Genomic DNA, 16,928 nt, shown 5'->3' on the forward strand with positions numbered 1-16,928 from the left:
GAAATCAGGAATTTAAGTTCGTTTGTGTTCCACCTGAATGGCTTCCCCTGGCTCAAGATAGTCTCTGCCTTGACCCCATCTAGAACTGCTGCAGTCCAAAACGACCTCCCTTTACTTCCTCTCGCTCATGAGGAGGTTTCCCTCCTAAGACGAATGCTCCTTTCCTTGGCCCTCCAGATCTCGTGGAGGCAGAAGCTGAACTGAGCAAAGTCACTGACTGAAGCTGCACCTCTAATAGTAGAGAAAGTGAATGAAGGCCATGTGAACTTTACTCATAAGGGAGAGCTCGGCATCTTTTCTATTTCAAATTAAGATTACTGCCCAGACTGGCCTCCCCAACTGGAGGCCTGACTGCCCCCACAACACACACAAACACACCCAGTCTGTGCTTTCCTAGTCAACTGCTCCTGCCCCGCCAGTCTTTCAGATAACCAGGTCAGCTGAATACATGGAGACAAAGGGGCATTTCATATACTTCTATTTTGGCAGCTGAAATAGCACTGCAAGTGCCAGGTCCTCACAGGACAAATCTCTGTGCAGGTCAAACCCACTGACAAGGCTACTGGGAAATGCGGGCTGCTGAGTTGAGGGTCCAAGATGGACTTAAGTTACAATAAAATTTTGAAAGCATTATTTTTTATTTCATACTTTTGTAATATGAAATGATGGTTGCTATCTCTTATCAGGAGGTACTCTACGTACTTTCATTCAATCCTCACAGCCACCCTGTAAAACAGATGGTTATCATCCCAGCTTGCAGGTGAGGAAATTGACTCTCAGAGATTCCTTAACTCGCCCAAGGTCATACAGCCAGGAAGTGGCAGGACTGAGATTTGAACTCAGGTCCATCTGCTTCCAGAGGCCCAACCACCTCACCTTATCAAGGATAAGGACTGGTACTCTCTACAGCTTCCAGGAACTAATGATGGTTGCATTCTGGGAGCTGGAAGATAATCCAGTTTATTCCTCCTCTCTGCCCCCTCTCAGCCCTTTCCTCCTTGCTTCCTGGAATGCAGAAGCTCACAGATAAGAGATGGAGAAGATTTCCAACATCCACCCTTACATTTGCTTTAGGTTAGATGATGCAAATTTTAAAAAGAAAAACTTTCCTGAATTTGGAATGTGTGAGGAAAAATTGTTTTTTTCAAGGTGGCAAAAACAAATGTCTAATTAGACAGTGTGACACTAAGTTTCACCTGGCTTTGCAACATCTGTGACAATAAAACAAGCCCTTGTCCACAGGCCTAATTACAGACTACTAAATGACTTTTAATAAAACCCTCTGGAATATTAAACATGAGGGATGAAGCAATATGAGGATTGTAGAATAGCTCTAGTCTGGAAATCTAGGTTCTAATTCTGACTCAGCCACTAATAACCACCAACATCTAGTTGCATGGTGTATATTACAGTTTACTAAGTGTTTTCACATACTTTCTACATTAGATGGGTGACCTCGGGCAAGTCTCTTAACTCTTGGTGTCTTGTGTCAACATTTGTAAATAAGAACACTGAACTGCACCATCTGATGTCCCCTCTGCTTCTAACATCGTATAGGTGGAGGACATATGCTTTAGGATCTTTACAAATATGTCTGTAAACATATCAGGGCAGATTCACTCTGGTATAGAAAAATTTTATTTTCTGTTCAGCTTCTGAAAGATTTTACCTGGCTAAATTCAGGCATAGCTCATAAAATATCTGCTACCAAGCCAGTTGGCTCAGCTTCTGAAGGGTGCCCTATTAAGACCTTGGGTTGGATTCCTACATAGGTACTTTCTTCTGTTCAATAGTCAACTATTGTGCCCAACTCCAATCATCTGACACACATAATCCTTAGAGTAGACTGCTGGCTTGGGGGAAGGACTTGAAGAAATCTGTCCTCACAGTGCGTATAATCTCAGGATGGTAGGTTAGTAACAGCATCGTCACACACCCAGGAATGTTATAAATATTACTCTTCTTCAGTTCTAAGACACCCAAATCTCTCCTTAAGAAGTTTGCTTTCTGGCTATTTTAATGTGCCTGAAATTAGGATGCACCTTTGAATTAACATATATATCTTGATCTGGTAGTGCTGAATTATTTTACCTAACAGCTATTGGTAAATTGCTGGTGTGTCTTAGAATCAAGGAACTGTTGTGCTACAAAACCATAACATAGATTACACAGATTAGGTCTAACTTGGTTCAAATCATGTCCCTCTCCCTGATCTGAACAATTACATTCAGTAACGACTGGGTAGGTGGTGAGCAAGACTCAGGTCCTGTTTCCCAACAGTAGCAGTTTAAAAGGCATTCCATCATTATCTCATAAAACACTGGTATGGATTTCAAAGGCAAATTAACCCATATAAAAACCACTGTGATGCTCTGAAAATGGACTGTCCCACAGCAAAGTGGAAAGGGAACATTTTACTCAAACCCTCCTGATCTATCTAGCCTTGACACATTTTCTTGCTTCTTAATTCACAACCGTCCACCCCAGTAATATCGCTGATTCCCAAAATACACTCCACCCAGGAGGAGCAGCTCTCCAGCACAGCTGTCTGCTCCTGCCCTGCTTGGGTATTTCAGTGAGCTATGTGACACAGAGGACCACATAGAAGGAATGTAACTCTCGGGCCCCACAGTTCCCATCGCCCCACGGGCAGGTGCACCCCGCCAAACCCCAGACTGGCATTTGAAACAGAAGAAACTGCACTGCTGCCTGGGGGCTGTAGTTGCCCTGAACTTCATCTCTGTGTTTAAAACTAGGGCGACAGCCGTCTTCACGACTGTAAACTAATCTGATGGGCATGGGGGTGGGGAGTCGTTCAGAAGAAGCTGCCAACAGGCCATGATTGAACAAAGTCAAGGAACAAAATCGTTATTTCTCACTATTTACAATCCCAGAAATTCTCAATTAGTGGGTTCTTCACCATGATTTTTAGAAATGAGCCATCTACTCCTTTTGCAGCCCGCAGTGAATAACCCAAAGCCTCTTGTACAGTTTAACTGGCTAATATTTACACATATTTTCTAACAGTACTCTGAAGTCTGTTGAGCCAAAATAATCAAAGAAGTTGGCAATGAGGTACACACACAGTAGTTAGAAGCCTCGAGTTGAGGCATGTTTATTAACAGCCAGCTCCTGAGTGTGGGCACTAACTCTGACTTCTGCTGGAAAAAGAAAATAGTTTGGGATCTTCTATTCCAAGATCAGGGAATGCCAAGATGGGCAGGTGATAGGTAGCCAACATAACCCAGGGAATTGTCCAAATATGCTAGAACCCTATCAGGTGACAGCCCTCACTAAGACTCACAGCTGTAAGAGGCAAGGGTACTGGCCTGAGACCTACACCATGGAGAAATCTAAGTTCTTCCCCTTCTACTCTGTACACCTTATGTTAAAACCCACTATTCCCTAGTGGGCCAGCACATGGAATTTACAGGTATCAGAGAGCAAGTCTGCCACAAACCCTCAACATACAAACAGTAGCACTTGCTATGGTATCAGGCCTATTTCCAAGCCTCACAGTGTTCCAGGGTTGTATTGCGAGAAAAAAAAAATTTTTTTTAGAGTACTGCAAGATGCTTATTCATAACAACACACCGGAAGCGCAGGAACTTCAGCTCCCAAACGCAACCTTTTCCCCCCTCCCTCCACTAGCTCTAGTCCCTCGCCACAGAACCAGCCAAGGCAATCGCTCAGCCCACTAGAAGGCCACCGTGCCCTAGCTGGTGCCCAATGAACAGTAGCTGATCACAATGTGGCTGAATCCTCGGCAAAATCTATTCCGAAAGCCCCACAAGCTATTAGCAGTCAGTTAGAATTGTCCAGACCTGCTTCCCACACCAGCCAGGGCAGGAGCGTGTGGGTAAGAAACCTGTGGCTCCAAGACTTGGGTGGGCATAAGGTGCCCCCACCGCCAAGATGCCCCTCGCTCTCTCCCTTGTCACTGTTTCTCTGGCTTATCATTGGAGAAAACCGAGAGGCCGGAGATGTGAGGCCCCAAAGGGGTAAGAAGCGGCAAGGGCGGACAGGAGGCAGTTAGGGGGGAGATCAATCCGGGGAGGAGGTACCGTAGCGCCGAATCTAGTGGGGGAAGGACCCCCCGAGGTGGGTCTGGAGGGAGGGAGGGCAGGGGGAGTGGCCCAGGAGGCCTGACTGCAGAGGCCGTAGAAAGCCCAGGAGAGTGGGATGGAGGACGGGGGCTGGCTGTGGTGAGACGCGGTTGGGGCGCGGGGGCGCGGCTGGGGAGGCGAGGCGGCAGCCCGGTTCCCCTCCCCCAGACCGGGCCCGGGCCTCCCGCTGACTCAGCCCCACGGCGTCCGTCGCCTCGGCCCGGACTCACAGTGCGCGAGGCTGCTCCGGCGGAGGCGGCGGGGGAGGGGGGACAGGCGGCGGGGCGCTGCGGCTGAGGCTGCGGCTCCGGCCGGTGGCTCCGGGGCGGAGGGTCCTAGCAGAGGCCGCCGCGGTCCCCGGCTTCAACGGTCAGAGACTGCGGGGGAAGAGAGCATTGCGCAGGCGCGATGCGGCCTCCGCTGTCAGTCCGAGCGGGGCGGGGCCAGGGCACCCGCCGTCTCCAAGGCAACTGTGCGACAGGGGAAGGACAGCCCCTACCTCCACCTTGTCTTAGCAACGGCGGCGGGAGGTGGGGGGCGACGAGAACAGTCCCTCTAGATTGCCATAGCAGCAAGGACAAGAACCCGCCTCATAAATTTACGGCGGTACCGAGGGAGCGCCCTTACCTCGTCACCATGGCAACTGGGAACAGCCCCTTCCTTTTTCCTTAGCAACAGGGTAACAATTCCTCCAGCCCGTCTGACTGAGCACAGAAGGAACAACCATTTACACCTGATTCCATAGTAGTCAGATGACGGATTCTTATCTTTTTCACGGCTACTGCAAAGGAAATTGAGTAATAAAAGTAACTCAGTAGTTGAGGCTGGGTTTTATCTCCTGTTTGGGTTTATGACTTTCAATCACAGCCTGTTACTCTAATCCCCAAATTCAATTTTCTACTGTGTTACACATTCCTTTTCGTCTCCTACCAAAAAGTCTATACCTTTACCCCTAAATCGAGCTAACGAAATCGTCTACGTATACACATATCACTTGAGTTTTTATCAACCTTATTGTCTCGCTCTCAATGTGCTGATAAACAATTCTTGTTTCTTCATCTTCCATTAGCTGGTTTACACTCTACCTCCTCATAACTAGCTCCCTCCTTGATATGCTCATTGGTGTTCCCAAATTCCCTATTCCAAGTGCTTTTATGGATCCTCTCAGTTCTTCTAGATCCCTCCTTTTCTTGTCCAGTGTGTCCTTGTCCTCCAGTGCTCTGTGCAGGGCTCCACTATGCTTACCTGCTTTGGGATTTCATCAGCCTGGTTCTCTTTGTGCCGATGACTCCTGGTTGTTCCTCTCCCAGCCCTGATTCCCATGTCTTGGGGTCACCTCTGTACCCACCTTGTACATACCTCCTTAATTACCTCCTACAGTATTGTCATTGGTTTACATGTCTCTCCCCTGTCAGACTATATGCCCCTTGCAGGCAGGAATTCTGTCTTATCATCAGCTTCCTTGGCATCTTACAGAGAAATGTGATGAATAACAAAGTTCCAATAAGTGTTCATGGAATTGAATCAAGGGAAGACAACGATTTTCTTCAAAGATTCTTCAAAGACTTTCTTTGACCCCCAAAGAAATGGGTGAAGGGGGTCAAAAGACAAGGAGATAAAAAGAAAAAAAAGATGTCCATTCTTCACTTTTTCTGACCTAACTGCCTCATAGTCTCAAACAATATTTTCCTTATGATCTTCACACTCATGTAATATTTGAGTACTATTGCTGCTATTCTAACTCTCCCACTCCTTTAGCTCTCCATCTTAATGCCTAAACTCTAGTCATCTATTAATTGAGACTTTGGCATTCTCTATTTCCTGAATCCTCACTTCTAGCTACTCTTTCTTGTACACTATCCCAAATGTTTCCACTAAAGTGAATTTCCTCACCGGTTGCTGACCTCCTCCATGACTCCTGGCACCCTCTATAATCAGCGAGAGCTCTCTACACCTTACCACTCTATCATCTGACCCTGCTTGGATAGAGCCGTCTCAGTGAACATCACTGGATTCTGCTGGGCTTGTTGACATGCTAGAGATGCTGCTTTCTCTTCGAATGACTCAGAAGTAAAAATTCATAGGCTAGCATTCTTTTTCAAGTCTCCCCATCTCACTCCCAGAGATTCTGCTCCACGACTATTGATGTCAAAGTACTTTGAGCCCATTTTCTCAGGGGAGGAGAAGGCAGCTGATTACAAATAGAGTAAGAAGAGACAGGGACTCACCATATGCTAAGTCCAGACCCTTTCTTCCCATCCAAGACAAATTTCAGAAAGGAGAGGGTTCCTTGTAGAATGTAATTCCCAGGACAAATCAAGGGGTTAGGAGAGGGAAAATCCAGGCTACACTTTTTCCTAGCCACAGAGTTGAAGAACAAGCTGTTCCTAGCTTTATGTACAGGGTATCCAGGTGCTGCAGAGATGAGGGGAAAATTTCAGAGTCAATTAATTTTGCTTCCCCATCCCAAAGTTCCAGCTCAGCTCCCTGATTGTAGGTGTTGACCTGTGTGATCTAGACTGCCAGGAGTAATCCTAAGAAAATCCTAACTGTGATCTTTGTAGCCCCACCCATTCATTACACATGGGATAGAGGACCATTCTACACAGAATTCCTGTATACTTGCCACACAAATTCTCCACATGTTAATATCTTACCACGTGCCAGTTATCTATTGCTACAAAACAAACTACTCCAACTTAGTGGTTTAAAACAACACTTATTTATTTAATTATCTCCATTTCTGTGGGATGGGAATTCAGGAAGAGCTCAGCTGGGTGGTTCTGAGAGGGTTTGACTCTTTTTGTGTTGTTTCAGAGCTGCCTTTCTCACTACATGGTGGCTGAAAAGAAAATCACACAAGTCTACCTAATATCAAAGGGAGGGACCATAGACCCCACTGCTCAGTGGGCGGAATGCCCAAGTCCCACAATAAGAGCATATGGATAGGAGATATTGTTAAAGTCATCTTTGGAAAAATATGATCTGCCACACCCTACCCTTCAATGACAACAATTTATGTTCCACTCAATACAAAATATATTTATTCCCTTCCTCAAGACCCCCACATCTCATTCCATAACAGCACCAACTTGAAGTCCACTATCTAAATCAGGTCCTGACGTGGCTATGAATCCTCAGGTCCAGTTTCTTGGCTATAACTCTGTGAGTACCAGTCCTCTTGACCTGCAGACCTGTGAAATAAAGAGGCACATATCTGCCTCATACACACCCAGTATACATTAGTAGTAGAGGCATAGGATAATTGCTATGGATATTATCATTTTAAAAAGGAGAAAAACAGAAGGCACACATAGCAGTGTCTAGTTCACAGAGATTCTGAAATCTAGCCGGGCTCATGTTGTCAGTTCTTGGTTTAGGGCTTGGACCTGCTCTTGGTTGTTTTAATCAGTGTTGACATGGGTTTCCCCCAAGTAGGTTATAATCCTTTCCTAGGATTATTTGTTTTAATGAGCAATTTGTCACAGATTTGGCTGGTGGAAGAAACTTCAGGTTGGCTCCTGTGTCCTTTGGATTTGTCCCCATCATTCTTTGAACATTTCTTTGCTTTCTGACGCAAGATGTTCTGGGCTCATTGTGTGCTTTCCCTGCTTCAGCCCTAGAATTGGCCATTCACCAGGGAATCATGGTTCTCCTGACTTTTTGAATTCATTTCCCATTCTCCCTTGCTCTCTAAATCTGCCTTTGAACATTGATGATTCCTAGGGTTCCCATATCATTCTCCTCTCTCCTCCCTCTGTGCGGACTCCCCGAGTGGTCTCACCTATTCCCATGACTGCTGGATCTATATCTCCAGTTGGATCTCCCAACTGTCAGACCCGTTTATGTAATTTCCATCTTGATATTTCCAACCCTATTTCCCTTAGGCACCTCAAACTCAGTGGGCTTAAATTAAGCTTATTTATCCCCCCTGCCAGAACTGCCCTATGGTTCCTATTTTTATTAATGGCATCACTAGGTGAGAAAAACCTGAGGATGGTCCATTCCCACATCTCCCCAACTCTATACCAATACTATTAATACCACTTCTAAATGTCTCTCAGGTTTGTTCTCCTTTCTCTCTATTACCTTACAGTCTGTTGCCTGGGTGATTGTAGTCTCCCACTGGGTCTCTCTGCCTCCAGGCTCTCCGATCTCCGGTCCATCCTGATACTACTGCTAGAAGATAAATCTTATCATATAATTCCTCTGCTTAAATCCCTATGGCTGTCCTCAAATTGGCTGAAGCAACTTCTGGGCATGGGGGATTCATGTAAGAAAACAGAGGGAAGGAGCTATAGAATAGTTACATCTTCCTCAAGTATAAATTTTATTTAGAGATTCAGGAAAACAACATTTAAAAATATTCAGACGTATGATGAAGCAGAATGCAAGAATCACATGAGATTAAAGACTTTTAAAGAGAGTTTGAGCTCAAGACACCTCCATGTCTGTGCTATTCACTGCCTTTTGGGGTACATCAGTGCAAAATTCGAGGAACGCTGGCTTGAAGGATAGAAGTTCAGACCCCTTCCTGAGGTGGACAAGCTCTGTTATAATCTGACCCCTACCAACCATTTCCACTTCATCTTCCACTCCTTTTATGCCTGCCAACCTCATTACCTCTCACCATATATGGCAGCCACAGAGAGCAAGCACTTACCATTGGCCAAGCTGGCAGTTCTGTTGCATGGCTGAGCCTGAGTTATGGGGTTCACCTTGCTTGGAGTCCTTCCTTTCTCTTCATTAGGCAAACTGTTACTCTTTCTCCAGGGTCAGCTTTCGTGTCATCTCCTCTGCTGTGGACCTCCCCCAGAGAGGTGACGTGCGCTACCAGGCCCCAGCGTGTCCTTTATGATGGTCCTCTATCACCTTGTGCCACCACGTTTGTTCACATCTCTCCCCACCGGAGGTCCTCACCCTCAAAAGACCATTTACTATTTTACATTTATATTCTCAGCACTTCAAATGAGACTAAAACCAGCCAAACACCTTAAAAAGAGTCTGACCTTTTGGTGCTTTTCCCAGGGTGACTGGGGAAGCCAAGTGGTGGAGGGAGTCTAAGGGAGTGGGTTAACTCCGGCTGGTGGCAGGTTAGATTTTAGACTGGAATACTAGGCTCCCTGCTGGCTGTGAGTGGAGGCAGGGAGGAGCTGCTATGTGGTAACTGTTACCAACAGTGTTCATTATTCATTTGAAACTAGCTCAAAGCGGAACAGGGCACTCAGCTAGGACTAATTCCCACATACAGGAAACCTTTGGCATGGTTTTAAAATTCACAAGGGACTCCATGAGCAATACATAATTTTGCTGGGGAATCAAGTGTAATCACATGACTAGAAGCAGGTAAGACCTTATCTAGAGAGGGACTATAACCCTCCACCCTGCTGAGCTACAAAGCACTGGGTCCAGTACTTCCTGGCAATGTGACCTTGGGCCTTGGTTTTTCTCATCTGTTGTTGTGATACTCAAATGAGATAATGTATGAAAAATGCCTGATACAAGGTAAATACCCAATAACTATCAATAATAACCCAAACTTTCATTAGGATCAGCAGGTCACTTAGTCTTCCCCCTCAGCCATTCCCTGTTACATTATTCAAAGCAAATATGCAAATATAGAATCTGCAAAGGTCTTAAGACAAACCTCCTGTGAACATTAATGATCTCCCATACGCGGAATGAAAGCAACTCTAGACCAACTCTAGTGGCTTTGGATGCAAGATGTTACTGCGCTTTCATGGAAAACGCCCCCCATGGTAACCAGATGGGTGATAAAGGCTTGGGTTAACTTAGATGGGTTCAATGTGGCCTCAGGGCTCCAGGACTCTTCTCTTTTGCCCCTTTGGGGTTTGCATCTTCATTGGCTCTTCCTCCTGCTCAAATGGCACAAACTGTGCTTTCTTCATAGTGATCACTAACTCAAACATCAAGGGCCAATTCATGCAAAGGCAGCATTAGACAGAGGGTTAAGGAGCTACATGGGCTTGAGCTGAAATACTAAATCTGTCACTCACTAGCTCTATAGCAAGCTATTTAACTCAGTTTCTTCATTTGTAAAGTGGGGATAATGATAGTTTTAACCTCAGAGAGTTAGTATAAGGATTAAATGGGATCTTATTTATCAGGTGCTTAAGATAATTCTGGGCATGTTGTGGGCATTCAATAAATAGAACCAACTACTATCGTCATTTAAAAGGTAAAGTGTTAACATTCTTTGTATAGACCTTTCCAAAACAGGTAAAGTTCATTGCTACCATGGCACTTTTAGTTATCTTTCTCAGTATTTCTTATTTATAAAGGGGAAACTGACATTATTAAGCTCCTACTACAGCCGGGCATGAAATGCATACCATTCCTTAACCTCCCTGGTCAATTCCTAAGGTTGGTACCATTCCCATTTTCCTAATAGACAACAGAGGCCCAGAGAGGTTAACTCATTTGCCTAAGATCACACAGTTAGTGAACATCAGAGGCAGGGTTTGAACCTAAAGCCAATACCAAAATCCAAGTTCCTCCATTATCCTGTTTCCTATGCTTTCTGTGCAATAATTATTTGTCAATATATCTTTTCCCCAAACTAATCTCTAAATGCAGGAGCTGCACTTAATTAATTTTTGTAGTGTCTAACACATGCCTGGCAGGTATTCCATAAATATGCATTCAATGAAAGTCAAAAACTCATATAAGTAAACCCAGAGTTCTATATAAATGCAAAATGTCTAGTTAAATTTGAATTTCAGATGAACATCAAATAATTTTTCAGTATAAGTGTTCCACAGACACTATTTGAGACGTATCGACACTAAAAAAAATACTGAAATCTATTTGTTATCTAAAATTCAAATTTCATCAAACATTCTGTATTTTTATTTGCTAAATTTGGCCCTTTAACCTAAACCTTGAGATTGGCTTTGAAAGAGACAATTTCCCTGGGGGGTTCTCCTGGAAGGAGAGGGCTACTATAGCCCCTTACTCACACCCAAGGCTGACCTGGTCCCAAACGGCTCTAGGGGCTGGGACTGAAGCTGTAGTAGCCCAGTTATATCTGCCTTTCTTGGGCCTTACCTGGTCACCTAGATTAGGTAAGCTTTGGCAACTTTAAACCAAAGCAGTCACTGGTGAGTTTAAAGTGCCACCTGTAGGCCTTTATGGGTATGACTGTGACCAGGCCATCCCTTGGATCCAGGACTTTGGGGAGCAGAGAAAGTCCAAACAAGGTAGACACAGGGCAAAAAAGGCAGCCAGCCTGGCAGTGGAGGGGGCAGGGGAACATATGTCTTCCTGGCATTTTCATTTTACAGCGGCTGCTCTGGCTGCCTGGGAACTAGAGCCACTCACTTTCCCAAGGTGGTCATTGCTTAAGGCCTCGCCTTCCCAGGACCATCTGCTTCTCCAGCTCTTTCTTGCTCATCCTCAGACTGGAAATCCCTGCCTTATGAGAAGCATCATAACCTCCATACTGGAGGCGTGGGGCCACATTTAAGATGAGGGTGAAGGGTGGGAAAACAATGCCATGGATGGACAGCTGAAGATTTACCCTTATGTTTTCTTTAAGGGTTTTATAGTTTCAAAGCTTTCACATGTAAGTCTTTGATTTACTTCAAGTTAATTCTTATTTATGGTGTGAGGTGAAGTTCCAATTTCATTCTTTTGCATATGGATATCCACTTGTCCGAGCACCATTTGTTGAAAACACTATTTTATCAATTATATCATCTTGGTAAGAAATCAGTTGACCATGGACTCTTGGGTTTTTTAATAGACTCTCAATCTATTCAGTTGATCTATATGTCTATCCTCATGCCAGTACTATAGTATTGGCTTGGTTACTGTTGCTTCATAGCAGCTTTTGAATTTTGGAAGTGTGATCCTGACAACTTTGTTTACCTATCTTTCACTCCAGTGTTACAAGGAGTGGTTTCCCCTCTGTCCTCCCCCTTTTGACAGACCTAAGTCTCATTGATTTTTCAGTCTGTTCAACTTTCTACTTGTTAGGATGGAGTGGCGTATTCCACGTTCCTTACATGCAGAATGAGAAACTGTCATATGCCCTACCTGTTACACTCAAAGTATTTGAATTGAGACAAAAGATACACCCTTAATATTTTACTGGACAAACACTGCGACCCTTTATAGGTGTATATTTTTGTCACTCCTTCAAAGAGCCTTTTTGAATTTTATAACCATCATGTCTACCCTCTCTTCCCCAACTAAGTATCACGAAGTCGTCTTACCCCTTCCTGGGGAAAAGAAGATCCCCTCTTCCACTGGCCAAACAGCAATTCCTTGAGAGGATCTTAGTTTACGTCATGGATAAAAGAAAGCCTGTACTTTCTACTGTTAAGAAATTGAGATCTGACAGTCATCCAGCTGCCACTTGGTAAATGCTTAACCTCCTTCCTTCCTGCGGGCAGAGCCTCAGTAAGTGACAAAGCCTAATTTTATATTCTGCATCTGTGGTCTTTATTTCCTGTGACATTTTAATGTAGTCCTGGCAGGATCTGACACAACACAGACCCTGATAATGGCAGAGGGTCGCCAGATGAAGCCTGGGAGTACACATGGTAAGACCCACTGATGTCTTTCTCTTAAGGCATCTTTACCTCCACTCTGCTGTCTGGGGATGCTGTAGTTCAGCTCTACTGCAGGTGTTTTTTAGTTGAAAAAGCTTTGCCACATGAGGTAAGCATCATAAACTGAGCTACTCCTCCCCACCTCTTAGATTTTTCCCATATGGTTTCTTAAAATGATTAGCTATCCTGTTTTCACCCTTAGGCAAGACCAGAGTTTTTCAAGCTTGCTGGACATTTTGGGTTAGAGAATTCTTTGTTGTAGGGGGTGTCTTGTGCACTATAGCATCCCCGACCTCTACTCACTAGATTCTAGTAACACTCACCCATGTCATGATCATGACAACCAAAAAGCATGTGCAGATATTGCACATGTCTGCTGGGGACAAAATCACCCTGGCTGAAAACCACTGGGCTAGACTTACTTAATGTAAGGTTATTTCAGCTCAAGGGTATGGAAGGGAGCTCCACCCCTGCTCAGATCATGTTAACCATTATTAATCCCAATCTACTGAATTTATTTAAAAAAGGGAACTGGTATAAAAGATGTCCAAAAGTACAATTTCATCATGACAGACCCTGTGACCATGATGGCAGATGAAGTTATGAGGGCTATAGAAAAGTGAGAGTTATGAAAAAGGCAAAATCCTTTCCTGGCTTCCCATACAGACACCCAGGAGAAATCACAAAACCATATTATGGACATAAAGTAAAAACTATAAAGTGCTCCCAAAGCACAAGCTCAAACCCTCAAACTTAGAAAAGATACAGGCCTGCCAGACCACACTAAAGAAAATTTAATTATAAAAGTCTGGCCATTAGGAAACTGACCATATAAATAACCTCTGCAGCCCCTACATGTGGTGCCCTTGGTGGGGCCTCCAGATGTCCCCTTCTGTGGATATCAGGAATTCTTCTGTTGAACAACTGTGAGATAAGAACAGGTCCTCAAGGGCCTACCACTGGAGTCTCCTTTCCCTTTGGGCTGAAAACGCCACAGTCCTTCCCTAAAGACATCATTCCCCAAGGGCTTCTGCTCCCACAGAAGTAGAAGGATCAAAGACTAACCCCAGGAGAAGTCTAGAAGAATTACTGAGAAGAATTGCTCCAGGGCCTTAAAACTCAGGTGCTGTTTGGAATTGATCAAAAGGGAACAACTCCCTGTGAGGTAAGCCTAGACTGCAAAACTTCAGAGGATAGTTTAAAACCAAAAATTCTAATAAAGCAAGAGGCACTGAGTAGATGATGAAATTTAAATATGCATTTAACTGTAAGCAACTGTTTATCATCATGAGGCAATCTTTGATATACAGATGAAGAATCTGTCTTCTCCCAAAGGGGCTTGGAGAGCTGTAAATCACATAACATGTTGTCAATCTGTAGAAAGAAAATAGTATTCAGAAATCTCAGGGTCTCCAGGGTGATTGTTTACTTTTAATAGTAAAAATTTGAAGAATTTGCATTTCAAGAAAAATATTTAATGCATTTGTGTGGTTCAAGCCTTCAGAAAGATAGTACAACAGTGAGTGTATTTGTATAAAGCTAAAATCTATGCAAATTAATGTTTTTAAACCAAATTTTTAGCATAGTCTTAAACTAGAAAAGAAAACTCCATGATAAGAACCGGTCATAGGCCAAAAAATTAAAAAAAGGCAAAGACCTTTCTAGAAAGTTGGCAGTCAACTCAGTTGTAATTTTTTATTTTTTCATTTTGGTATCATTAATATGTAATTACACAAACACCACTGTGATTACTAGATTCCCCCCATTATCAAGTCCCCACCACATACCCCATTATAGTCACTGTCCATGAGCATAGTAAGATGCTATAGAGTCACTATTTGTCATCTCAGTGCTATATTGCCTTCCCCGGGTCCCCCCTACATTATGTGTGCTAATTATAATGCCCTTTATTCCCCTTATCCCTCCCTTCTCACCCATCCTCCCTAGTTCCTTTCACTTTGGTAACTGTTAGTCTATTTTTGGGCTCTGTGAGTCTGCTGCTGTTTTGTCCCTTCAGTTTTTTCTTTGTTCTTATACTCCACAGATGAGTGAAATCATTTGGTACTTGTCTTTCTCCACCTGGCTTATTTCACTGAGCATAATACCCTCTAGCTCCATCCATGTTGTTGCAAATAGTAGATGTGGTGAAGGTTACTCAACTGAAATATATTACAATTAGAAAGTGTTCTTTATCAATTCATTCAAAAAAAACCACAGATAATCCAAAATTTTATAAATCCTTAATAAGTTAGAGCTTAACTTTTGGGCTACTACTAAAGGAATAATATAGGATGTTTGCCCAACATTTGCTTATTAATTTACCTGCTTAGTCTGTTTTTTTCCAGAATTTCTAGTTGGATTTTGGAAGTTTGAATTTAGATAGCATTAAGATACCTTGTATTTATCCAAAGGCCTCATGAAGTTGGACTATGTACTGAGAATAAAAATATTGTGTGTGTGTGTGTGTAAATAGGTAAATTTTATAAATCCTTAATAAGTTAGAGCTTAACTTTTGGGCTACTACTAAAGGAATAATATAGGATGTTTGACCCATGAGTAAAAGCCTCAAGAGCCTGTGTTTATGTGAATGTCTCTTGTTAATCACATGGCATTCTAAGATACTGATTTCTTCTTCATCTCCCATAGGCAAATTAAAGATTTTATAACTGATACTGAAGAAAAAGGAATTCCTAACTGGGAGAATCATTTAGCAAGCACCTGCAAAATTTAGTACAGCAATACCTACTATGATATATGTATTTAGCTGCTTATGGGCATTTCGTATTGTAAAAAAGAGGAGCTTGTAGCTCATAAAAGGGGAACAATGCAAATTTAAAAAGTTATACCAAGCTTTACCCAGGAGACCAAGGTCACCATCAAATGAGAAATGACATCGATTGTATGCACCCTTAATGTGGTATGAAAAAAATGATACTTTATTTCTGTGCTCTCCTCCAAAAACCCCATAACACCAGCCTAATCATTTATTTGAGCAAAACAGCAGACAAATTCCAGGAGAGGAACATTCTCCAAAATACCTGACCGATACTCCTTGCAATTCTCAAGGGCATCAAAAACAAGGAAAGTCTGAGAAACTGTCACAGCCAGAAGTTGCCCAAGGAAACATGACAAGTGAATGTACTGTGGTACCGTGGATGGGATTCTGGAACAGAGAAAGGACATTGGGTAAAAACTAAGGAAATCTGAATAGATGGATTTTTGTTAATGAGATGTATCAATATTGGTTTATCAAGTATAACAAATATGCCATATTTATGTAAAATATTAATAATGGGGGAAGCTGAGAGTAAGGTATGTGGGAACTCTCTGTACTATCTGTTCAATTTTTCTGTAAATAATTCTAAACAATAAAGTCTATTTTTTTAAAGAAAACCATCCAAAGACAGAATTTGTTCACATTTAAGGAAACTTTAAAATACAAAGGATCTAATTTACTCAAAAATTGTAAAAGGAGGCAGAATTCTTCTGGCTAGAACTTATAAATTTTGTACTAATAACTATGCAGTTATTGCAGACAGACCAGATAGTGGAAAAGTGAAAATCTATGCAGCCCTTCCTCATATCCCCTAGGAGTTGACTTGCCATCAAGACAAACCTCACAACCAGAGCCCACTGAGAATTCAGATGTGGCAAAAATCATAGAATTGAGAAATATGATCCCAATGAACCAAAACTGCAGTATTCACAATTTTTTACTCAGAATCTGTGATACTTGTAAAAGAAAATTTGGCATGTAAGAGTGAAAGCTTCATAATTAATTTGAAATGTATAACTTAAGACTTATGACTTAAGGTTGAAATCTTAACAAAGTTTATGGTTAGCAGCAACACATCCAATAATCTCTATGCTCACTCTATTTAATTTATTAGACTGGTAACAATTATTTAGCACTTAGGAAAGGTACTTATAAAAAAGTACTAGAATTTTAATTAATTAATTAATTGTAACTTTTTAAAATTAAGGTATCATTGATATATACTCTTATGAAGGCTTCACATGAAAAACAATGTGGTTACTACACTCACCCATATTACTGAGCCCCTCCCATACCCCAATGCAGTCATTATCCATCAGTGTAGAAAGATGCCACAGTCACTACTTGTTTTTTCTGTGCTACACTGAAAAAGAACTAGAATTTTAACTGTAGTTTAAGATCTTGTAAGTTTGTAAATAAGGTCAAAGGCCCCTTAAAAGTAAATGATAAAAATTTAGCAGATTTACAACT

General features: G+C 42.7%; 2 protein-coding genes across 4 annotated transcripts in view; both read right to left on the reverse strand.

Annotated features, from left to right (window-relative positions):
* The window catches only part of MAPRE3 (microtubule associated protein RP/EB family member 3), a 47,153-nt gene extending 42,637 nt beyond the window's left edge, over positions 1-4,516 (reverse strand). The window contains exon 1 of one of the 2 annotated variants that reach the window (XM_017650714.2): positions 4,337-4,516. The gene's annotated coding sequence lies outside the window, so the exon portion shown is untranslated. The remainder of the gene's footprint in view (positions 1-4,336) is intronic. The other variant, XM_017650715.2, reaches the window with a different exon arrangement.
* A 9,523-nt stretch (positions 4,517-14,039) lies between these two features.
* The window catches only part of DPYSL5 (dihydropyrimidinase like 5), an 84,395-nt gene continuing 81,506 nt past the window's right edge, over positions 14,040-16,928 (reverse strand). The window contains exons 14-15 of one of the 2 annotated variants that reach the window (XR_012122340.1): positions 15,721-15,845; positions 14,040-14,056 (exon numbers count right to left, since the gene is read on the reverse strand). The gene's annotated coding sequence lies outside the window, so the exon portion shown is untranslated. Of the gene's footprint in view, positions 14,057-15,591; positions 15,846-16,928 lie in introns of those variants that run through there. The other variant, XM_017650716.3, reaches the window with a different exon arrangement.

Source organism: Manis javanica, chromosome 1, assembly GCF_040802235.1.
Source record: "Manis javanica isolate MJ-LG chromosome 1, MJ_LKY, whole genome shotgun sequence".
Classification (NCBI taxonomy): domain Eukaryota; kingdom Metazoa; phylum Chordata; class Mammalia; order Pholidota; family Manidae; genus Manis; species Manis javanica.